Genomic DNA, 25,277 nt, shown 5'->3' on the forward strand with positions numbered 1-25,277 from the left:
TGTCATTTCCTAGATTCCCTTACAGGCGTGGGGCTGTCGTTGTCCTGCGTGTTAGTTAAACACTCTGTTCCCACCCAGGTTCCAAGACGGAGCGCGAAAGCTCTCAGCCTTCTTTCTACACCTGCCTCGCCTCACTGCCTTCATCCTGCATGAGCGCTTCAGAATCTATCAGTATTTGCTTTGCTCCAGCCCTCAACCCTACGCTCTTCCCTCCTCCCCCCAAAACTCTCGCTTGAATTTTAGAATTACTCTGAATGTACAGACACATCTTGAGACACCTGAGATCTTTATACTGATGAGGCTGAGATTAGGTCCCTTTTATGTCTAGGAGGGACAATAAAACACCAGCCGCTTGATGCAGAGCCCTCGGGTGAAAAAAATAAAAATCCAGACGGGTGACCCGGAGGATGGCCACAAGGGCATAGAGTCCTCAGTGACTCACCTGCACTCTGGCCTCGGGCTTCCTGGATTTCTTCCGAAGGACACGGCCTGGGGTGGAGGCATGCACCCACCGCAGGGTCCAGTGCAAGTCATTTTCTGTAGTTGCTGTTTGTATCAGCCTCCTTCCTCATAGGAACTCTTCTGTGGGTAGGAATGAAATAGATTTTTTTTAAAAAGAATAGCTGACTCATATTGATCACTAGTAAGTGCTTTCCTTCATTGTTCAAAAACTTTTAGCAGACTTTCATTCAGCAAATATTTATCCTACACCTCACATCCTAGCCAAAGAGAAAAGCAACGAACACATAAATAGGAAAGATCCAGGTCCAACATCTGGAGGTGAGGACCACTGGGCAAAGTGAAGCAGGAGGGGCGAGGCGGGCGGGGAGCTGGGTTGGCGGGACAAGGCCTTAGGAGCCGGTGCAATTTAAACAGGGTGTCATAATGGAAAAGAACATAAAAAAGAATGTACATATATGTGTAACTGAGTCACTTTGCTGAACAGCAGAAATTAATACAACATTGTAAATCAACTATACTTCAATAAAAATAAAAAATAAAATAAACAAACAGGGTGTCAGAAGAGACCTCATCCAGCTGATATAGGAGCAATCACAACTTGCAATTATTTTATTTAATTATAAATTTGCTGTCCGTCTCTTCCACTAGAGTGAGAGCTTCAGAACAGTGGGGACCTCTCTGTCCCCAAGAACCTGGTTGATGCCTGCGGCATGTCGGGCTCTTACTGGGGGTATTAAGGCTTGAAGGAGACATCTCTTCTAGCCAAGCAAGATCCAGATCTCAGGGAAAAAGTGGATTAATCCAGGGTGCGCTGGCCATTACATGCTATGCAGTATAGATAGAGACTTTAATCACCCATGGTTTTCCTTAAACTGGCGGTTTGGTTTATCAATACATGGGTCTGGGTTTGGGATTTTTCCATTTCTAACAAAATCCTGGGGATGTGGTGGCCCTCATTCAGGGATCTCACTTGCTATTTTTGTTTAAATGCCTTATGGCGTTGGGCGATTTCTCAGAACTGTTCAGGTCTTCCTCTGGCCAGACTAAAACACACAACATTGAAGAGTTACTGGTTATTAGATGGTAAGAAATTACTATTAACTTCTATCGGGAGTAATAACCATGTTGGGGTTACGGGGTTAGAATAACAACAAACAAGCAGAAAGTCTTTATCTGTTAGAGACACACACTGAAGTATTTCTGGGTGAAATGATACAAAGTCTGGGTTCGTTTTAAAATATTGATGGGGGGAGTGGAGGAGAGAAATGGACGAAAAGCAAGGGGCAGAAAGTGGTGGTGACTGAAACAGCGACGAGTCCGGGTGAAGGGTGGGTCGCTGTACAATTCTCTCTCCTTTTGGATGGGTTTGAAAACGTTCTATAATAATAACAAATAAAATGGAAATAAGATGTGAGCTCCATTTTCAAGAGAAGGCAGTTTAGCTAGAGTTGAAACAGGGTAGAGCACACAATAGCCACTGGTATGATTCTAATTAACATCATTATTATTTAAAAGACGGAAGTTGACAGCTGTGTCTCCGTAACATGCACAGGAGATCACATTCAGAAAGAAGTGTTCCATTTATGGCTTCTTTCCTTCTTTTCTTCTTTTTTTCCTTTTTGTGGGAGGTGTGGTTTAATTCCTTTCTCCTGGGGCCGCACCCAACGAATAACCATCCAACTTCACGGCAGAAAACGCTATTAACATTTTCTCTGAACACAAATATTTACTCACAAAAGGAACGATTACAGATCTAAAGAACTGCTGTTTGTGGTGGCCACCTGGGAGGGTGGAGCGTAGATGACTGGGTGGGACAGGGATTTGCATTATTCCCACTTTATAACTTTCTGTTGGGTTTTTTTGTTTGTTTGTTTCAATGTATTTTTTTTAATTACCCACTAATGCATGAATATATTTTGGTTATAAAACATTCATGAAATATGTATAACTGTACAGCTACAGAACATATAAATGTCCATCTCCCTGGCTTTCTCCTAGAAGTAAACCTTCTTCCTGAGTTTAACCCCCAGATGACTGATAAATTCTTGGAGTCCTTTTTCTATATACTGAAGTATATACCTCTGCAAACAGCTTTTATAAAGATCTTATTCTTTGCTATTTGTTTATTTATTTATTTATTTTGGCTGCTTTGGGTCTTCGTTGCTGCACGTGGGCTTTCTCTAGTTGCAGCGAGCGGGGACTACTCTTCGTTGCGGTGCGCGGGCTTCTCATTGCGGTGGTTTCTCTTGCTGCGGAGCACAGGCTCTAGGCGTGAGGGCTCAGTAGTTGTGGCTCGTGGGCTCTAGAGCGCAGGCTCAGTAGTTGTGGCGCACGGGCTTAGTTGCTTCGCGGCATGTGGGATCTTCCCGGACCAGGGCTCAAACCTGTGTCCCCTGCATTGGCAGGCGGATTCTCAACCACTGTGCCGCCAGGGAAGCCCTATTTGCTATTTTACACAAATTTACCACCCAGCAATATTCTTGGCCATGCTTCTGCATTATTATCTATCGATATGTTTCATTTTGTAAAATACCTGCAGAATAGTCCACTTCGTGGAATTCAAATTATTCAATACATACAACCAATACTTTTTCTCCTGGGGTAGAGGACGTCTGGAGGGTGACCGAGACCAGAAGGGTTTGTCATTCTAGTAACAGAAAATATTGTAGAAGAATCTAGAACTTTCATCTTATCAGAGGGCAGTGAATCTGGGAGGCACCCCCTCCCCAAAAGTGCGGTGATTAAGGGAAGGCCCGTGAGCCTGGATGCCCAGCATGAGAACCAAACAGCCTTGGCACACGAACTGCGCCGGAGAGAGCCCGGTGGGTGACCATGATTTCTCTCCACTTCCTGGGTCCAGCTGACTGTGAAAGGTGTTTTGTGACCAAAGTTTAGATAAAAGCAACCAAAATGATGCAGGCTCTGTTACTCACAGGCTCAGCAGCACTCAGAGAAACAGCACTGTTGCGCCTGCGCAGATGAGTGGTAGAAACAGGCTCGTCCGTTATGAAATGCGCCCCGTGCTGCTGGCATTCTGAGCAGCCTGAGAACATCCGTACCAGCCACTTGGAGACCTCGCCTGTCTGTAGACAAATGCCCTCTAGCACGTAATTATTAGCATGTCTTAAGCCTTTCCTAGGCTCCAGGCAGTAGGTTAAGCATTACCCTGTCAATCAACAAATATCCACTGACCACCTACTACGCATCTCCGGCATCTCCCAGGATTACAGGCATTGGGCATAGAGCAGTGAACCCAACAGACCTGTGTCTGCCCCCGTGGGCTTCTGGCCTCAATCCAATATACAGAATTACAAAGTGTGAAAGCGTGGTGGAGGAGAGATGGTCCAGGCAAAAGGAATAGTACGTACGTGTCCTACTGTGCAGCTCTAACCTGAAAATGTTCACCTACCAACTGGCAGCATGAATTTGGACAAGACAGTTAATGGCTTAGGACTTCATTTTCGTCATCGGTTAAAGAAATAACAGTCACAGCTGATTCTGTTGCTAGCCCCAAAGGTGCACCATTTCCAGCTAATGAATGAGGAGCCCCGAGAATCTTAGCAAATGACTGGAAGTCCCACCCCTGCCTGCTGATCAGGGGCTTGGAATGGCTGCCTTTGAATTGCCGGCACCCCATCTGGGCTCTCGTCCCTAATCTTGCCACGAACCCTAACCCAGACCTTTATCGCTGGGAGGTGGGATTGGGGATGGCGCGAAACTACCCTCTTCGTGTGTTGTGCCGACATCGTTTACCATGAACATGTGCTCTATTGACAAATATGCCAATTTAATTTTTTATTAAATGATCTGGTATTGGTACAAGGACAATCAGAAAAGTTAATGGAACTGAATAAGTCACTTAATACCCTACCCACATATATATGGGGCTTTGGTAAATGGTAAAAGGTATCATTTCACACCAGTGGAGAACCTATTATTCAATAAGTGACATTAAGGAGAAGGATTTTGGGGAAAAACTTAACTCCTTATTCCAAAAAAGAGTACACTTATAGCAAAGAGTTAAATGTATAAAGTGTTAGACGTAAGAAAAAGTTTAGTCATGGATGTGACTAAAACACCAAGACATAAAGAAAAAAACATTGATGAAATTTACTACCTAAAAATTTCAAATGAAGTATTTTAGATATTAAAAAATGGAAGCATAACCCCCTGTGTGCTCCCCTCCCAGTGTAGGAAGGAAAACAATATAGCAAGTTATCACCCAGGCAAAAAGAAGTTGGAGTATTTCCTTCTTTGCCGGCTTTTATTCTTTTATTTGCCATATAGGGCTCCATGAATCATATACAGGAATAAAACTCTGTATCCTTCTGCAACTTGCATTTTTCCCCTCAAGGATATATCTTGGAGCTCCATCTGTGTTGACACAGGTAGCTCTGTTACAGGAAAATGCAAAACTGCAACGGTAGCTGACAATGGTTGAGTGCTCAGTGCCCAGCTCTGGGCTCCATTCCCTACGGCGTTACCCTTAATTCTTGCCCCAACCCGATCATGCTGGGAGTTCAGTTTATCCCCATTTAACAGATGCAGTAACTGAGGCCGAGGTCTAGGCAGAGGGACTCTGGGGAACCCACAGGAAGAGGGAAACAAACCCCGAAATGGATGCTGGCCCAAACACTGTCCTCAGCAGGGCTGGCTCCCCAGGGAGCAATTGAAAACGCAGATCCCCTGTGGGCATGACAGTGGGCAGCTGCAGCCCAGGAAAGAGCCGAAATGCAGGCTGTGCCTCTGGAATGGTCCTTCCCCTTTCCTGCTGGGATTTAGCCCATTTACCCTAATTGGCCAACTTCCTAAACTCTAGAACAGTGGTTCTCAAAGCCTGGTTCCCCCACAGGCAGCATCTGCATGACCTGAGAAAACATTAGAAATGCAAATTAGCGGGTCCCACCCTAGAACTCCTGAATCAGAAACTGGCGGTGGGTCTCAGGGATCCCCTAGGAGATTCTGATGGAAGGTCAAGGTTGCAAACCTCTGTCTGGAATGTGAGATCCCCCAGCCTCTCGCTTTTAGCTTTGGCTCAGCTGTGTGTGAGTGTCACAGGCTCTTATGAAGTCAGTCCTCATGAGATGAGCCAGCAGTAGGTGCTCAGTAAGTATTGCTAATGATTCCTTCAACAGACGCCTCCTAAACGTCCACCCCGTGCTTGGGTCTTTGCATGGGGCCCCTGGAGGTCGGGTCCAGTGGGGAGGCCTGTAAGCAAAGAAGCCCACTCAGGAGCCCAGCTCTGACAGCGGGACCTTGACCTTCACTGAGTCCAACTGGGGTGTAGGGCACAGGAAATGGGGTTGGATATGGAACCCCATATCCAGTGGGAGACCGTAGACTTACAATTCCCTCTGGTCTGAAATGCCAGTGCTAATATATTTACACTTATGCATACTAAAATAAGTGGTTTTTAATGATTAAAATGAGACATAGAAAAAAATAAAGGAGACATATGCATGGCTCAGAAAACAAGAATAGGACAGAAGGGCAGAAAATAAAGATTAATTTCTCTATTCCCCTAGCCATTCACCTCCTAATTTTCACATATTGTTTTTAAATTTTGAAATATTTTGTTAATTTGCAAAACAAATGGCCCACTCACTTGGGTTTCTTTTCTATGAATTGCCTGTTCACATCTATTTCACATCGCAGCCTATTTTTCTACTTTCTACTGCTCTTTTGCTTGACTTTTTTCTTTTTGATTTCTAGGATTTATATCCTGTATTCTGAAGCACTGCACATATTATGGGACTTTTCACATCAAGTATCTTGGTTTTTTGTCATAACAAACCCTGTTTAGGGACTTCCCTGGTGGCGCAGTGGTTAAGAATCCGCCTGCCGATGCAGGGGACATGGGTTTGAGCCCTGGTCCGGGAAGATCCCACATGCCGTGGAGCAACGAAGCCCGTGCGCCACAACTACTGAGCCTGCGCTCTAGAGCCCGTGTTCCACAACTACTAAAGCCTACATGCCTAGAGCCCGTGCTCCGCAACAAGAGAAGTCACCGCAATGAGAAGCTCGCACGCAGCAATGAAGACCCAACGCAGCCAAAAATAGAATAAAGTAACTAATTAATTTAAAAAAAGAAACCCTGTTAAATGCAATTGTGTCAACATTCTATTTATAGTTTTGTTGTTTTTATCTTGATTAAGAATCCTTCCTTACCCTAATATCATATTTTCTGTTTTCTTCTAAAAGTTTTCAGTGCTGCATTTGCATATTTAGTTCTTTAATCCATCTGAAATTTATTTAGTGAATGATCTAATAACAGGAATCTAATTTACCTTTTTATAATAGCCAGTTACACAGAACGGTTTGCCAATTAATCCATTTCCTCTGTACCAAGTTGTCCTTTCACCCCTGTCATATACACGTTCCCACAGAAGTGTGGGTCTTCTCTGAGTTCTATTCTAGTACATTAGTCTGATACCACCTGTTGTACTTACCACTTAGCTTTAGAGGAAGTTTAAAATCTTTTAAGATACGTTCTTTCTTGTTTTATTTTGCAAAATTGCCTTGACTCTTCTTTGATCTTTTACAAAGTAACAAAATTCCAAAGGCTAAAATCCAGACTCTAGAGTCTAAAATCCATAAAGAACTTATGCATTTAAAGTCACCCTTGCCAAGTTTTTGGGCCAATTCACTAACGTATTTTTATTGGCTTCCCTTGAATTTGGAGGTTATTTTGAGGAAAACTGACCTTTATGTAAAACTTCCTTTGAGTTTTTTAGCAAAGTATTATAAATTTCTCCAAAAATTTTTACATGCCTTTTATTAGATTTATTCCTAATTATTTTTGTTGCTCTATCATTTTTTGCTATATCATTATTTTAACTATGTGTCTAGTTCTTATTTCCTTGTGTATAGAAATTCTATAGATTTTTAAAATATTAATCATTTTTCCAGTAATCTTATGCAACTCTTTTACTTGTTGTAATGGTTTGTTGAATCTCTTGGATTTTTTTTAAATTAATTAATTAATTTATTTATTTATTTTTGGCTGTGTTGGGTCTTCCTTGCTGCGTGCGGGCTTTCTCTAGTTGTGGCGAGCAGGGGCTACTCTTCATTGCGGTGCGCGGGCTTCTCACTGCAGTGGCTTCTCTTCTTGCGGAGCACAGGCTCTAGGCGCACAGGCTTCAGTAGTTGTGGCACACGTGCTCTAGAGCGCAGGCTCAGTAGTCGTGATGCAGGGGCTTCGTTGCTCCGCGGCATGTGGGATCCTCCCTGACCAGGGCTCGAACCCGTGTCCCCTGCATTGGCAGGTGGATTCTTAACCACTGCGCCACCAGGGAAGCCCTCTCTTGGATTTTTGATGTAGTCATGTTATCATTGAATAATGACATTTTTGTTTCTTTCCTTTTAATCCTTATAGTCTCTTCCTTCTTTTTTCTTTTTTTCTCAGCAGGGGTGGGCTTGGCTTGGAACTGGGGAGTAAGGAGAGCTAAGGCTTGTACTAAGGCCATTTCTGTTGGACTTTTAGGCCTTTGCTTGTGTGTTTGGCTGTATTTTTAATAAAGTGATTGGTTTTTAATTATTTTTAAAAAGATATACCCGTGATCCAAATAAATCAATGTACAAGAGCACAGAAAGATTGTCCCTGGACCCTGCCAGGACCTCTGGTGTAGTGTTGAATACAAGCAGTAATAGAGAAGGTTTTGTCTTATTCCTAACTTTATTGAAACATTTTCACCATTAAGAATTCCCTAGGGGTCCAGTGGTCGGCACTCTGTGCTTCCGCTGCAGGGGGCGCGGGTTCCATCCCTGGTGGGGGAACTGAGATCCCACAAGCTGCACTGTGCAGCCCCCCAGCCCCAAACAAACAAAAAAAAAATGTGTTCTCTCTAGATTTGTGGTGGATACCCTTTATCAGGCTCAATTGCTCTTATAGAAAAAGGTTGTTGATTTGCTTAAACTTGAAATTGTATGGAATTTTATCAAATGTCTTTTCTGCATCCACGGATGTAATCAAGGAGCCTAAAAATATTTATTGAATGAATTCTGTTTTCATCTTCAGAACAACCCAATGACTCAGACATTGGCTTCCTCACCTGTAAAGTGGACAGATGGGGCTCAGAGAGACCGTTTAGCTTTTCCAAGTCCAGCCTGCCGGGAGACATCAGTATCAGAATAGAAAGTAGACCTGTCAGTCTCCAGAGTCTGTGATCCTTCCGCTAACCCTCCATGTGTACCCCGGGAAAGTCAGCAAAAACCTGGACATTGGTGGAGCTCCACTACGTGCAGGGTGGAGAGAGGAGAATTGAAAGCAGCCAGAGACACCCCAGGAGGTCCGTTCCCAGGGGCAAAAGGGTTCTCCAGATCGGCACCTCGGCCTGTTCTAGGTTACAGAGACTAAGGAAACGTAACAGGCCAACGCAATGCGTGAATTTTGATTTGATGCTGGATGGTGTGTGGGGCAGGGGGACAACTGCAAGGTATATTTTTGAGGCGCTTTCTAGAGCCTTGATGGAACATTAGAACACAGCTTCCCAAGGGGGGCTGCCCCAGGCATGGGGATAAGAATGGCATGTGATCATCTGTTTTGCAAATTAACTGTGAATCAAATACTTGAAAATTTACAAAATCATAGGAAATAAAATCGGGAGGTGAGTGACATGGGCATCAAAGTGTCTACTTTTTATTTTCTGTCTTTGTGTGGTCTTGTACATTGATTTATTTGGATCATGGACATGTCTTACTTTTATAATTAAAACCCAATTATTTTGGGTTTTATTTAAGAGGTTCAAACTTCCAGTTACAAAATAAATGAGTCCTGGGGATGATATACAGCATGGGGAAGATAGTCATTAATAATGGAATCTCTTTGTATGGTGACAGATGGTAACTAGACTTCTCATGGTAAATCATTTCATGATGGATGTAAGTCAAATCATGATGCTGTAGACCTGAAACTCATACAGGGCTGTATGTCAACTGCATCTCAATAAAACTGGAAGAAAAAATTATTTTATGAAAAATAAGACCAAACAGGGACTTCCCTGGTGGTCCAGACTCCTCACTCCCAATGCAGGGGGCCCAGGTTCGATCCCTGGTCAGGGAACTAGATCCCACATGCATGCTACAACTGAGTACGCATGCCGCAACTAAAAAAAAAAAAAAAAAAAAGATCTCGCATGCCGCAAGTAAAAAGACCCCACGTGCCATGCCGTAACTAAAGATCTTGCATGATGCAACTAAGACCTGGCACAGCCAAATAAATATTAAAAAAAAATAAGACCGAACACACAAGCAAGGACATCAAAGCCCAACAGAAATGGCCTTAGCACAAGACTCAGCTCTGCCCCCTGCCCCCTCCCACCGCAGCCCACCCTTGCCCTCTGCACTCGGGATGTTCAGTCACAGGGGAGCTCCCACCCTCTCGGGGGGAGGGGCTCCTCTGTGATTCTTTCCTTGTGGGTCTCCCCACCAGACTCTGGCCTCCCTGAGTACAGAGACCGTCTCCTCCTCTTCCTTATTTCAGTAAGAACCTCCACGTTCCAGGCCTTGCGCTAAAAGGAATCTGAGCCGGTCAATGTTCAGTTCAAGAGTATTGGGTGATGGGGATTTCCCGGTGGTCCAGTGGTTAGGACTCCGCACTTCCACGGCAGGTGGCCTGGGTTCGATCTCTGGTTGGGGAACTAAGGTCCCTGCTCTGCGCGGCCAAAAAAAAATATTGGGTGAAAGGCAGCACAAACCTGGTCCCCAGTTCAGGTAAATGGGCTAATTCCCAGCAGGAGAGCTCTGACCCAGAACCTGAATTGTGGCTCTTCCCTGCCTTGATGTTGCCCACGGTCAATCCAGGCACCCACCTGGGGAGTGGATGCAACCGAGGACAGGATGTAGGCCAGCACCCCCTCTCCCCGAATCTCTGCGGTAAAAAATTATGAAAGATCAACCCAAACACAAGTGTTTAATGCAGATTATTAATGAGTGAGTGGCCAAGGCCGCCTCTTAATAAGGACTCTCCAGATTGGCACCTTGGCCTCGGTCATTTCATCTGTCACATGGGCAGCACCAAGGTGCCCAAGGTCATCACGTTTGACCAGTAAATAAAGTGATCTACATGGGGAGCTTAACACAGGCTGGCACTGAATGTACATCATTGTCAGCCACTACTGAGGCTGGAGGGGAGGAAAAAACATCTCTTACAAATCGGGACAGTTCACAGGTGGGGTGGCTATGGAAGACCACCCGAGGTTTCAGTGCGCTCTGCTGTCCTCTGTGAGACAGGAGCCGAGCAGGAAGCTGTGATATTTATTATCCCCTCTTCTTGCTTCATGCTTGAAATATTTCACATTTGAAATTCTTACATAGTAAACGTGTCCACCTTTTTCTTCATAGTCCTGGTGTTTGAGTCATCGTTTCTCTTTTCTTTCTACTATTTTTTACTATGACTTCACCTTATACATCTTCCTGGCTGTATCTGTCCTTCTTTGGGACTAAAAAATGATGCATCATTTTTTTAAGTCTTTGATTAATATTTTTTTGAATAATCAATTCTTTCTCTGCTAATGGGAACTGATACCTTTTGCCATTTCTCAAACTCCTATTGAGTTGTCTGCTTTTCTAGTACTAGATTATTTTACTTTTTGGTTAAAGACTGGAATCATCAGTATTATAAAAGAAAAGATATATGGGACTTCCCTAGTGGTCCAGTGGTTAAGAATCTGCCTTCCATTGCAGGGGACACGGGTTCAATCCCTGGTTGGGGAACGAAGATTCCACATGCAGCAGGGCAACTAAGCCTGAGCGCTACAACTAGTGAGCCCGCGTGCCACAGGGAAAGGTCCCACATGCCGCAATGAAGATCCTATGTGCCGCAACTAAGACCCGAAGCAGCCAAATAAATAAATAAATATTAAAAAAAAAAAAGAAAGGATATATGTTTATGGTAAATGAATTTGAAACAACAGATAAAGGGTACAATTTCCCACTCCCTATCTAATTCCACCTCCCAGAGGTCTGGATTACAGTTCCCAGCGGGATGAGGGAGCAAGAGGTGACCAGCTGTGCCCAGCCTGGGGTGCCAAGTCAGTGGAGCTTCTGGGTGGCCGTGACCCTTCCACTGGAGATGAGGACCCCCAGCCGGCTGTGTCTGCCTATCTGAGTGCCTCACCTTCTCCTTCCCAGGCTCTGCTCTGTCAGGCCAGGGGCGTGGTCAACGTCAGAGCCAGCAAGAGGCTGAGAGAGCCTGGACCAGGCCGTCGGGCCCACACGCTGCCCGGGTCCGTGCAGGGAGGGAGGCCTGCGGTCCCATCTTCATCCCCCACTAGCAAGTTCCCTCACCTCTCGTGCCTCAGTTTCCACACATCTAAAATGGAAACAACATGCTCAACCTCTTGGGGTTTGGGGAAGGGAGGGGTGAGAAGCAGTATCTGCAAAGCCCCTAATGAGCATCCAAAGTGGCAGCCTTGACTTTAAAATGGGACTCACGGGACTTCCCTGGTGGCTCATTGGTTAAGAATCCGCCTGCCAGTACAGGGAACACGAGTTCGATCCCTGGTACGGGAAGATCCCATGCCGCAGAGCAACAAAGCCAGTGCACCACAACTACTGAGCCCATGCGCCACAAGTACTGAGCCCACGTGCTGCAACTACTGAGCCCGAACGCCTAGAGCCTGTGCTCCACAACAAGAGAAGTCACCGCAATGAGACGCCCGTGCACCGCAATGAAGAGTAGCCCCCGCTCGCCACAACCAGAGAAAGCCCGCACGCAGCAACGAAGACCCAATGCAGCCGGAAAAAAAAAAAAAAAAAAGGGGACTCGCTTTGTGGTGTGTTCAGCATGCACGGTTCCGTAGCATCGGCCCCTGAGAAGGCCTGACTAACTGGTCCCCTCTCGGACCAGGGTTGAGTCAGACGTGTCATCTTCTCAAACTGGCCTCCCCCACCCCACCCCCGTCACCTGGATCCACGACGTCCGTCCCTCCACCCTGTGATTCCCGGCTCTGCCCCGGGTTGTCTCTTCCCCACCTTTCATTTCATAACTATTTATGGAGCGTGTACTACGTGCCCAGCGCTATTCTGGGCATTAAGGATGGAGCAGGGAACAAAACAGACCAAAACTCCTGTCCTCCTGGGGCTTCCGTTCCACTGAAAGGACCTAATAAACTAATGAGTCAAATACAGAGAAGGTCAGGAGATGCCAAGCACCAGGGAAGAGAATAAGGCAGGTGGGAGGGTCGGCGGAACCTCCCGAGGGGTATTTGAATGATCACAATTTGCAGTGTTTCATTTATTTGTCAGTTTTCTTATTTATTGCCTGTTGGTCAATATCAACACCCCACGCCCTGACTCCAGCATAAGAGCCCCAGGACGTGGGGGGCCTGTCCGTGGTCCACTGCTGTACCCCTAGGGATTACTTCTGTGCCTGACACATCCAATCACTCTGTATTTATTCATAGAATTGCAAGAGGAACCCTCACCCTCTAGCAGTGCTGAGATCTCAAAAAAAAAAAAAAATGTATTTAAAGTGTAAAAACCTAGAACTGGCTGAAATCCTCAAAGGAACTTCATTCAAATACCTTACAGCGCTTTGCCCATTCCTCACGGCTTCCCAGTTTTACTTTGGCCTTAAGGAAAAGTTGAAAAATACAAGTGGACCATGAAATAAGAGTGAGGTGGCAATCTAACTAAAGATGCTTCTGACTGAGGCTCGTGGTAAGCGTTAGTTACGAGTAAGTATTAATTTCTTTATCCCCCAAGGGGACTGGGGGCCAAAGGTCAGGAGGATGAGGTCACAAACATCGGTGCATTTTTGTGGGGAGAAGGGTCAGAGCCAGGGTGACTACATGTTTTATCAGACAGGGCGTTTCTGAGAGTCAAAGGGGTCGATGTTAGTAATTCCCCCAGCTCAGGAGATGCCAATCAGGAAGATCTCAAGGAAACCTGAACACAGATCACCGTAGTCAGGCGGCTCTCAGCCAGGGGCGGGGGTGAGGGCGATTTCACCCCCAGGGAACATTGGGCAATGTCTGGAGACATTTTTGGTTGTCACAGCTGGGGGGCGGTGGTGTTTACTGCAGGCATCTAGTGCGTAGAGGCCAGGGACGCAGCTAAACATCCTACAATATATAGGACACCACCCCCTCTCCCCACCACCAAGAGGTCTCTTGCCCCAAATGTCAGCAATGCCAAGAATGGGAACCCCTGACCTAGTTAAGACTTTTCATCTGATGCAGAATGGGGTTGGGGTTGATTTTTCAGCTTTTTTTTAGAGGGATCTGGGTGAGATTTTAATTTTAATGTAGTACTCCTGCTGCCCAGCTCTGGCACAACCGTCTAACTTTCCCAAGGAAGCAGCTGAGCTGCTAACACCAGCATTTACCTGCTAGAATTGTGGTATTGTGCTGGGCTAACGTCCACTGTTGAAAGTTGCTACTTCCTTGTTCGTTTTAATGCTGTGTGTGTTTTTTAAATGACCCGAGTAATACTTGAATACAATCTTTTTTAAAATTCCGGAGGGGGAAGAGACAACTCATTTGCATTTCTAGGCTCTCATCTGAGTATCCATTCACAGACACATATAACTTAACACTGCCTTTGTTCTCTCCACAGTCCTTGATGTCATCTTTGGCTTCTGCCTCATTATTTTAAGCACCCGGGAGACATTCCATTGTATGGATGCACTCTGCTGAACCTCTTCCCCCTTAATGGACCCTTAGGTTATTCCAGTTTTTCCTGTCGTTACAAAGAGAGATAAAAGGAGCATCCCGATGCTTGTTTCTGAAGAGGAGGTCCCAGGAATTGAAACTGCTGAGTCACGGGGTCAGCTCAGATTTGTCTCGTTAAAACTCTTCTACGGTGGTGGAACTTTTAATAGCATGATCATATATTCCCTGAATCTAAATAAGTACATATACATATATATGTTAATTTCCTCCCCTGTAGGGAAGACCAAGGTCTAAAGCATTCCTTGACATCTGTTACTATTAAGAGGAGACACTGTTTTATCAGAGCCAAGAAATCCCAGCTAATTGGAGGCGATGTCTTTGTGAGGGCCAAGCCCAAAGTACGGTAATTACAGGAAAACAATCCTTTTCGCTGGGGACATTTGGGGTCAGCCTAGTGTATAAACCATACCCAAGAGAGCCCGGTGCACGGGCACAGTTTCTCCTACTTCCTGTGTCTACCCTGCTGTGGAAGGCGGATGGTTATCAGAGCCGTTTCAGGTGGAAGTATGACGAAAGCTCTGTTATTCACCAGTTCTCGGGTATCTACAGGGAGGCTCCCCGATGAACAGTGGGAGCAGGTCTTGTCTGCTACTGAGTGCGCTCTTCCGGCTGGGGTGATGGGCCTTCCCAGAACTCTGGGGCGGCTCCTGAGAGCCTGGATCTCAGGAAGAGAAAAGCTGCCTTGCTTACAGTTACACCCTTTCTGGAATACTCATAAGGCAGCGAGCTGATCATCTGCATGCAAATGACAAACCTCTGTGGAGGACCCACTGCGCTCCCTCTGTTCTAGGCACTAATGTACAGTCACTAATGAGACTGACCTCAATCTGGCTTCCATGGGGCTCCCGATCTACTAGGGGGGATGGATTTAATTAAAACATCACACAAATATACAGTCACAAAGCGTGGCATTGGGTTGGGCTTAGGATGGGGGCGGTACCCCAGGCAGAAGGAACAGCACCTGGCCAGCCGTGCACCTTGGACGTGGCGAGTTCTGTCCACTCAGCAGTGTGGCCTTGAGCTGATCACCTAACCTCTCTGAACTTCCCTCTTTCACCTACAGAGTGGAAAAAATAACCATAGCACTATATTGAACAGTGCCCATATAATTTTTCATCTATAGGATGCTTTTGAGAATAATAAAAGGACACTTTTAGGGAATTCCCTGGTGGTCCAGTGGTTAGGACTCTGAGCTTCCACTGCAGGGGGCCTGGGTTTGATTCCTGGTCGGGGAATTAAGATCCTGCAAGCTGCACAGTGCAGCAAAAAAAAAAAAAAAAAAAAAAAAAAAAGGACACTTTTAATAATGATGCTGGGAGACCAGGCATGACCCAGGTCTACTGTGGGCGAACAAGGATGCTTGACCCCTGCTCCTGTGAACACACGGTGTATACCGGCCGTAGCACTGCATACTTGCCTTCACCTTCAGAGCAGGAAGCATTATCCTGATTTTACAGATGAAGAAACTGCCCATATTTGCAGAAGGCAGGATTTTTTTTTTTTTTAACTTTGGGTTTATTTATTTATTTTATTTACGGCTGTGTTGGGTCTTCGTTTCTGTGCGAGGGCTTTCTCTACTTGCGGCAAGTGGGGGCCACTCTTCATCGCGGTGCGTGGGCCTCTCACTATCGCGGCCTCTCTTGTTGCGGAGCACAGGCTCCAGACGCGCAGGCTCAGCAATTGTGGTGCACGGGCTTAGTTGCTCCGCGGCATGTGGGATCTTCCCGGACCAGGGCTCGAACCCATGTCCCCTGCATTGGCAGGCGGATTCTCAACCACTGCGCCACCAGGGAAGCCCCGAGGTAGGATTTTTATGCAGGACTTTTTGACTCCCAAATCCATGAGGGGGATTATTATGCTATCCTGAGATTAGGCTGAAATACTTGCCTTTAGGGTTGTCGTCCTTGCCAAAATGTATTCAAGTTGTCTGGCTGTAGGAGGACCTTCAAAAAATGGGAACTATTACTTTTGTAATTAGTGAGAACGAAAACTCACATAATCCCCGTGTTAAGCAATACTGGGATCAGGTAAAAGTCACTTGCTGCCGGTTCCACGAAATATCTGCTTCTGGAAGATAAGATTATGCATCAGCTCTGCTTTGAAAACTCCACCTCCCTGGGCCCACCATTCCAAAGCTGTTGTGTCAGAAACTGCCCGATTCCAACCAGTTTGCTGCCTTGCAAAACTGCTTTAAAATCACCCAACCAGGGCCCTAAAGCCCTATAAATACCATTCCCTAATTTCCCTAATTTGAGACTTTGTTGAAGTGGCGTTTTCCTTTACTGCAGGACGTATAATAACCCAGCTTTGCTCGATCGGCAGGTTTTTCTGGTGGAATTAAACCAGTGGAATTAAGGTCTAGGAAGGCATTAAAAATGCTTTTTGTTATTATTCTACAAAATGGAAGTAACCAAATGTGCTAGACACAATAATGGCCTCCAAAAGATATCCACATCCAAATCCCCGGAACCTGTGACTATGTCGCCTTACACGGCAAAAGGGGCTTTGCAGACGTGATTAAGGGTCTTGAGGTGGGAAGTCATCCTGGATTGTCGGGATGGACCCAATGTCATCACAAGGATTCTTATAAGAGGGAGACAGGAGATGAGAGTCAGAAGTAAGAGATGTGATGACGGAGGCAGAGGTTGGGGTGATGGCTTTAAAGATGGAGGAAGGGGCCCTGAGCCAAGGGATGCAGGCAGCCTCTAGAAGCTGGAAATGGTAAAGAATGGATTTTCCCCTAAAGCCTCCAGGGGGCACACAGCTCTGCCAACCCATTTTAGACTTCTGCCTTCCAGAACTGTAAGAGAATACATAGGTGCTGTTTTAGGTCCCTGAGTTTATGGTAATTTGTTACAGCAGCCATAAGAAACAAATACGCCAAACATTCAAGAGACAAACTGTGTGAGAGTGACAAGCAGAGAACAGCAGAGGAGCTAGAACACAGTCTGGAACTAGACTACCTGGGTTCGAATCCCTCCCCTGCCACTTCCAGGTTGGGTGATGCTGGCTGAGTTACTAAGTAACCCTCTGAGCTTTAGTCTTTCCATTTATAAAACAAGGATGATACAGATAACTGCCTTGTAAAGTTGCTGTGCTGATAAAAGGAGAGTTACTACACAACAAGCCCAGTGCAGTGCCTGGCACAGAGCAGGTGCTTAATAAATACATCTCAGCGTTGAGGTTAGAAATGGAGGAGCGGGCCTTCCCTGGTGGCACAGTGGTTGAGAATCCGCCTGCCAATGCAGGGGACACGGGTTCGAGCCCTGGTCCGGGAGGATCCCACATGCCGCGGAGCAACTGGGCCCGTGAGCCACAACTACTGAGCCTGCGCGTCTGGAGCCTGTGCTCCGCAACAAGAGAGGCCACGATAGTGAGAGGCCCGCGCACCGCGATGAAGAGTGGCCCCCGCTTGCCGCAACTAGAGAAAGCCCTCGCACAGAAACGAAGACCCAACACAGCTAAAAATAAATAAATAAATAAATTAAAAAAAAAAAAAAAAAAAAAAGAAATGGAGGAGCTGGGGAACTGCTCTACTGTTCGTTTTCTCAGGCTAGACTGGAAAGCGTGAGTTACTGGGATAACCAGGTGAATCTCAGTTACGCCACTGCTGTCTGCCATTGGTACATCACACATCCTTCCGACACTTCATTTCTTAATTCACACAACCAGTTGTATATCCTGAAAAAATGCTTTCCAAGGATACATGCCATGTTTGTCTCTGATCTGGGGGAGGGGGTCCTGAGGGAGCTGAAGCCCCTTGGGCCCGACCTTCCTTCTCCACGGTCGCTGTATCTTCTCAGGCTCCGGACGTGCCTCTCGCTCACTCTAGGTATCAACACTGTTTCCTTTTTCAATTTTATGTATTTATTTATTTATTTTTGGCTGCGTTGGGTCTTCATTGTTGCACGCGGACTTTCTCTAGTTGCGGCGAGCGGGGGCACCTCTTCCTTGCAGTGCGTGGGTTTTCTCATTGCGGTGGCTTCTCTTGTCGTGGAGCACAGGCTCTAGGCGCACGGGCTTCAGTAGTTGTGGCACATGGGTTCTGTAGTTGTGGCTCACAGGCTCTAGAGCGCAGGCTCAGTAGTTGTGGCGCACGGGCTTAGTTGCTCCGCGGCATGTGGGATCTTCCCGGACCAGGGCTCGAACCCTTGTCTCCTGCATTGGCAGGCGGATTCTTAACCACTGAGCCACCAGGGAAGTCCCTCAACACTGTTTTCTAAAATGGGGATCGGTGACCTTCCCAGGCACCACCGAGGCAGATACTGCGATGTGCGATGTGCGTGCAATGCAGCCAGTGTCTGTTCTGGAGCCACACCAGCCACGGTGGGACTGGTGGAGGATGGAGGTGCCCTTTCAAACGCCGGAGGCTCCGCCCTCCCAAGAAGAGGGTCAGGACCACCAGAAGTTTGGGGGAAAGACGCAAACATCCCCATTTCTGGTCCCCAGGCTGGGTACGCTGTCTTTGAAATGCTGGCATCTCCACTGGGTTCTTGTTCCCTAATCCTACTGGGAACCCTAACCCAGACCTTAGCCTCTGGGCCTGAGATTGAGCGGGTGGAGGGGTGGGAAATTACTGGCTGTTATTTCAACGTTGTCAAACAATTTTTTTCTTCCAGTTTTATTGAGATATAACTGACGTGCTCAAATACTTTTGAAATAACGATACTCATTTTTAGCATTATTCAAAGAAAAAGAATTTTTCTGAAAACAAAATAAAACAATTTGTTTTCTGAAACAAACAATATGATTCTAGTTCAAAGATAAAAAATTCAATAGATTGAAACATTGAAAAATTCAAATAGGGAACACCTAACTATACATGTAGATTTGGTATATGATAAAGGGTATCATTTTCCTATCAGTGAAAGAAGAAATGGTTATCCAATAAATCATATGAAGTCCTACTTGGAAAAATAAAATAAATCAAGAAAGCAGAGATTTAAAAGGGGAAAATCTGACTTGAGCCTTAAATGCACCATCTGCGGGGTCCAGCTCCCCACGTGGGCGACTGGAAATGCCCGATCCCTTTGGGAATGACAGTGGGCCTCAGAAAACTCTCTTCCTTCTTCCTGCTGGGAATTAACCCAACTACCCTTATTGGCGGTCTTTCTAAACTCTAGCACTCAAGTGTTCTCAATGCTCTTCTCAATTGTTAATGTGCATGAGAATTGCCTGGAGGGATTGTTAAATGGTGGATTGCTAGGCATAACCCCCGAGCTTCTGATTTTGATTCAGTAGTTCTTGAGGGGGAGGGGTGGGCAGGAATTTGGTGGTGCTGATACCGCAGGTCTAAGGACCACACTTTGAGAACCACCAGCCTAGGATTGGAGATCCGTGGGCTCGGGGCCCTGTGAGCCGGAACTCCAGAGCTGTGCCTGACACAATCATCAAGAATGGCGCCAACTCTGGGTGCTCAGTTAACATTCAACTGACAATCCCAAAAGCCCACTCACTGTGTGCGAGGGTCTTTGCCCAAGACCAGGGGCCCTGCCGCTGAACACCTGGAGGAAAATCAAGGAGGTCCCTGGCCTCTGGGAAGTCAGAGTCCAATGGGCACCTGTAAGCAAAGAAGCCCATACATGAGCCCAACATAGGCAGAGGGAGCTGGCCCCATGCTGAGTAGGGCAGGGGTATGTCAGCAGGTGAGTGACAAGGTACATGAGCTACAGAAGAGCCTGGTGACTGTGGTCCAATTGTATGAGCATAAAAAACCATAAGGCTGCTGCTTTCTGCCAAGCCTTGAACCAGAATCTCTAGGGCCATCCTAACAATAAACACATGGGGAAGGGAACTGTGGGAAATGAAGTCCAGTCGAGGCAAATTAACTCATTACCAAGCCAACACAATCATGATATTTTCCCATTGATTGAAGCCTAAGTTTATGCCCTTTGGTCAAGTTTTATACTTTCTTTATAAAGATGTTACACTTCTTTTGCTAGATTTAGCCTGCATATACTTTTTGTTCAGAGTTTTGCCAATCATCCTAATAATGCTGTCCTTTATATCAAAAGGATCCAAACTCGGTCACACTTCGCACCCAGTTGTCTTATCTCTTCTGTCTTTTCCATTTGGAGAATTTCTTCAGTCTTTCCTCAACTCTCATGACCCTAACATCTTTGAAGATAATGGGACAAGTATTTTGCGGAATGACCCTCAATTTGAGTTCATCCACTGTTTCCTATGATGAGACTCTGGTTACATGTCTGCCCGGAATTTCACAGAAGGGATGCTGTGTTCCTCTCCTTGTCTCCTATCAGGTAGCACATGATTTCAACTTGTCCTGTGACTGAGGATGTGAGCACTGATCTCTTGATTAAGATGCTTTGGTCAAGTTCCTCCACAGTAAAGTTACTTTTCTTCTTCTGTATTTAATAAGTATTTCAGGGGGAGATACTTAATTTCCCATTCCTATTCTACTTTCACCCACTAATTTTAGCATCCATGGATGTACCTTGTCTGAATTATTTCTATGATGACTGCCAAAGAGTAATATTCTAATTCCATCATTCTCTCTACATTTAATTAGTTTGCATTGTAGTGTTAGGAAGAGCTTCCTGTTTTCCTCATTTATGTATTCATTTTAAAATTTATGTCAGGGCTTCCCTGGTGCCGCAGTGGTTGGGAATCCGCCTGCCAATGCAGGGGACACGGGTTCGAGCCCTGGTCCGGGAAGATCCCACATGCTGCAGAGCAACTAAGCCCGTGCGCCACAATTACTGAGCCTGCATTCTAGAGCCCGCAAGCCACAGCTACTGAGGCCCGCATGCCTAGAGCCCGTGCTCCCCAACAAGAGAAGCCACTGCAATGAGAAGCACCCCCACCGCAACGAAGAGTAGCCCTTGCTCGCCGCAACTAGAGAAAGCCCGCACACAGCAACAAAGACCCAACGCAGCCAAAAACAAGTAAATAATAAAATAAATAAATGAAAATTTATGTCAGTGTGAACTCAAGGATTCCTATTTTATTCAGTGGGTTTTAATCCATTTCTGTCATTACTTATTTTGAAGTTCTTGTTGTCCCAGGTTTGGAAGTGGGAGTCGGTTCAAGACAGGTTTAGTGGCTTTTGATATGATTGCATCAGTCTTTGAGTGATTCCTTAGCATAAAAAGAAAGTTCAGGATCATCTTGTTCTTTTCCTGCCTCGGCCCTGGAACCATCCAGTTCTCCATGGAGTCCTGGCTTCTTTTAGTGCAGAGCAGTGTTTAGAAACCAATATCTGGGTGCTAGGTGTGCTCATTGCTCTTGGGATGGTGCTGCTCCCAGGCCCTCTTAGTGGGCAAAGACGGGGAGTGTGTGTGTGTGTGTGTGTGTGTGTGTGTGTGTGTACACAGATATACATCTATATTTATTTACATTGGAAAAACATGCATTCATATTAATCCTTCCAATTCTAATTCAGTTCCATAGGATCCATTCCAGTATTCCTTCCTTGCATATTTGGACCTCCTTTCCCTTAAAGTAAGATACATGGATCCCATTATTCTCAGTATATTTACTTATTTTCTCAGTCCTCTGTGTTCTGTGTTCAGCAAACCTCCTGAACCACTGGGCCACTGGCTCTCAGGACACCCTCATTAGGTAGACACAAACCCCTGCAGGACTGCTACCCAACCCTGTTCCATGGGCCTCCATCCTCATGTACAGTCTACATATTGACTTCCATTTGACTGGATGATACTTTATGTATATGGATTTTTGAATTTATGTTCACAAGAAATATTGACAATGGTTTTTCTTTTTCACAGATTTGTCTCTGTTAAACCTAGCCTCATAAAAATGCATTGAATGGTTTTCTTTCATTTTTTATCCTCTGGAGTAATATAGGAATTATCTGGGTTTTTTAAGAACTTTCCTGTGAAATCAGCAGAGTCCTGCAGAGTCTCTGTTCACTGTACTTTAAACTACTGATGCAATGTAACAAATACAGGTCTACTGCAGTCCTCTTAAGTGATTTTGTAAGGTTATATTTTCCCAGAAAATTGACAGTTTCTTCTAAATTTTCTAATGTATTGGTATAAATCTGCTTCTAAGTGTTGGCTTACTTTTTAACCTCTGCAATATCTGTAGTGTACTTCTTTTCATTCCTAAAACTTACATCTTCTTCTTTCCCTATAAGTAATATCATCAGGGTTTTATCTATTTGTTTTTATTTTTGAATAGCCAATTTTTGGTTTGTGATACTCTGAGTTGATTCTAATTCATTTTTATTATTTTTATCCTTTTCTTCCTCCCATTTTCCTTGGGTTTATTCTGATGTCTTTTCTCTAATTTGTTGCATTGGATATTTAGCTTATTAATTTCAGCCTTTTTTCTTTATTACATATGTGCACTTAAGGCCATATATTTCCCTATAGTTACTACCGTAGCTGAATCCACAAGTTTAACTAGATAGGATTTTCATTGCTGTTTAGTTATAATACTCTCTCACTTATATTATCACTTCCTCTTTTTTTTTGCCAGTCAGTTTCTTTTTTTAAAATTGAAGTACAGTTGATTTATAATATTATATTAGTTTCAGGTGTACAACAAAGTGATTCAATATTTTTATAGATTATACTCTAAAGTTATTATAAAATATTGGCTATATTCCCTGTGTTGTACAATATATCCTTGTGGCTTATTTTTTTTTTATACATAGTAGTTTGTACCACTCAATCCCTTCCCCTATCTTGCCCCTTCTTCTTTCACTCATGAATTATTTACAGGTTTGTCTTTAAATTTACAAACACATAGGATATTTGGGGTTTTCTTTATATAGCATTGGACTTAAACATAATGAAATCTGCATCACAAGGACAAAGTGAACAACTTGTTCCTGGCAAAACTCAGTTATAAAATATCTTTTCATTTACACCACAGAACATCTGTTTAATGTGTGCAGAGGGTGCATTTTAAAGTGATTTCTAGTTTGTGGGGCGGCACTGAGTGAAGTTTGGCTACCTGGGCCCCACAAAGACCTTCAACTGGACCCCAGAGACAGATAACCAGTCTAAGACAGGCACGAGGTACTGTGGGAGGTAAAAGATGACCCCGGGTTCCAAAGAACCTAGAGACAGTGGGGCGAGAAAGCAAGCACCCACATTCATCACTCTGCATCCCCTCACTTGTTCATTCTTTGAGAACCTTCCTCCCAGGTCCAGTCTGCAATCTGTGAAAGGATCCCTACTGTTCCTGACCCCCAGGCTTAGGTAGAAATACTTGGAAGGAAATGCAGAAACAACGGCAGAGTCAAACTGGGACTTTCGTGTCCACAGGGCCAAAGACACTCTGGTGAGGATGACCCAAGGCCCAGGCTGGGAGTGGACACCAGGTAGCCTAGCATCTGGACGCTCCAGGAAGGTCTGCCCACCAAGCAGCTCAGGTTTGGGACCTGCCTCTGTTGGGGGTTCAGGCCCAAGGAGCCTCAGACGGCATCTGCCCCTCCTGCCCCACTCAGAACTCCTGGGGCAGGTTTTTGTTCTCCATTAAATGATGGGGTTGCCATTGCCCCTCAGGGAGCTGGGGTATTTCCAGCAAGGGGTGTCCCTGCTCCTCTTCCCACAGGCATACTCTTAAGCGGGTAGGAAGAATCCCTAGAGGCTTTCACACTTCAGTCCTTCCCATCTTTGGAGGTTTCATTCATCTGGGTTCTTTTTTTTTGTTTTTGTTTTTTGGCTGCGTTGGGTCTTCGTTGCTGCACGTGGGCTTTCTCTAGTTGTGGTGAGCAGGGGCTACTCTTCTTTGGTGCCCGGGCTTCTCATTGTGGTGGCTTCTCTTGTTGTGGAGCACGGGCTCTAGAGCACAGGCTCAGTAGTTGTGGCGCACAGGCTCAGTAGTTGTGGCTCGCGGGCTCTAGAGCACAGGCTCAGTAGTTGTGGCGCACAGGCTCAGTAGTTGTGGCTCGCGGGCTCTAGAGCGCAGGCTCAGTAGTTGTGGTGCACGGGCTTAGTTGCTGCACGGCATGTGGGATCTTCCCGGACCAGGGCTCGAACCTGTGTCCCCTGCATTGGCAGGTGGATTCTTAACCACTGCGTGCCCAGGGAAGTCCCATCTGGGTTCTAAAGCAGCTGGGGCTGGGGAGCAGCTGAGGGGTGGGTGGGATCCATGGAGGAAAATGCCTTTATTTGGGTCCTGACTGTGTGTCAGGAACTGAGGCAGGAGCCTTATGCCCACCGTTTGGTGTCCTTGATTTCATTTTTTACAAGGCAATGAGTGGAGGCAGATGGCTTGCTCTGGGTCACAGAGATCTAAGTAATCTCTGAAGACGGCCCTCCTAGGAGAAGACTTTCCCCCTCACCACCTCTTTATAACACGCCCCCTCCCCCGAGAGCTCACAGCTCCTGGTGACACTGTACACATTAGTGGCTGTGAACCCAGTTTCCTGAGTTGAGCAGAGACGGGTTCAACTCTGGACCTCCCGCATCACACCACCTCCCTGAGCTCTGGTCTCCTCATCAGCAAAATGGGAAGAAACCCATTTGCAGGGCTGCTGGGAGGATTCAACAGAATAATAAGGCAGTAAAGTGCATAGTTCCATGATCCCTCTAAGAGAACAGGTATTTGGTCAGAATCAGACAAAGGGCCAGGCCCGCAGCCGTACAGTTGGCTGGGATGGAGCAGCTACTGAAAATGCTGCCCGGCCGAGGGCAGGGCCGCTCCCCTCCCCCTGGGCCACAGTTTCCCCTTCTGTAAAGTAACGGGGTTTGGGGCAAGGTCTTCACTACACGTCGGAAATTCTGCACACCCGGGCGCTGCCCGGAGCCCCCAGCCCCACTCCCAGGTTCCCTGGGCGCCTCTTTATCAGCACGTTGAAGATGCCGCTTCTAAAGGGCCGCGACTTGCGTCCTCACTGGCCACATTCCTGAACCCCGTTCTGCGGTGCCACCTGGGACCTTCTGCCCTCCAGGGTCCTCGTCTGAAGCCAGAGCTTTCGACTCACTGCTAAACCAAGAAGCAGCAAGGCCGAGTCCTACAGTATGAGCCTTGGAAAGTCTCGGCTTCTGCTTTCTTTTCTCCTGAGCCTCAGTTTCTTCCTCTCTGAAACAAGGAAGTCACACCTAACGATTCCCAAACCCCTTCCAGTGCTAAACATCCAAACCACCCAGACAGCTTATGTTCTCGTTTTAAGGTAACCCTGAAGAAAGACGTTCTTACTGCACC

At 45.9% G+C, this 25,277-nt stretch overlaps 1 long non-coding RNA gene across 3 annotated transcripts in view; it reads right to left on the minus strand.

The window, feature by feature from the left end:
* LOC309644454 overlaps positions 1-25,277 on the minus strand; it is a 47,243-nt gene that overhangs the window by 11,191 nt on the left and 10,775 nt on the right. For 2 of the 3 annotated variants that reach the window (XR_014254427.1, XR_014254428.1), the window contains one exon: positions 443-582. This is a non-coding gene — a long non-coding RNA (uncharacterized lncRNA). Of the gene's footprint in view, positions 1-442; positions 10,264-25,277 lie in introns of those variants that run through there. The other variant, XR_014254429.1, reaches the window with a different exon arrangement.

The sequence above is a fragment of the Balaenoptera physalus genome (assembly GCF_965194825.1).
Source record: "Balaenoptera physalus genome assembly, chromosome: 16".
Taxonomy (NCBI): domain Eukaryota; kingdom Metazoa; phylum Chordata; class Mammalia; order Artiodactyla; family Balaenopteridae; genus Balaenoptera; species Balaenoptera physalus.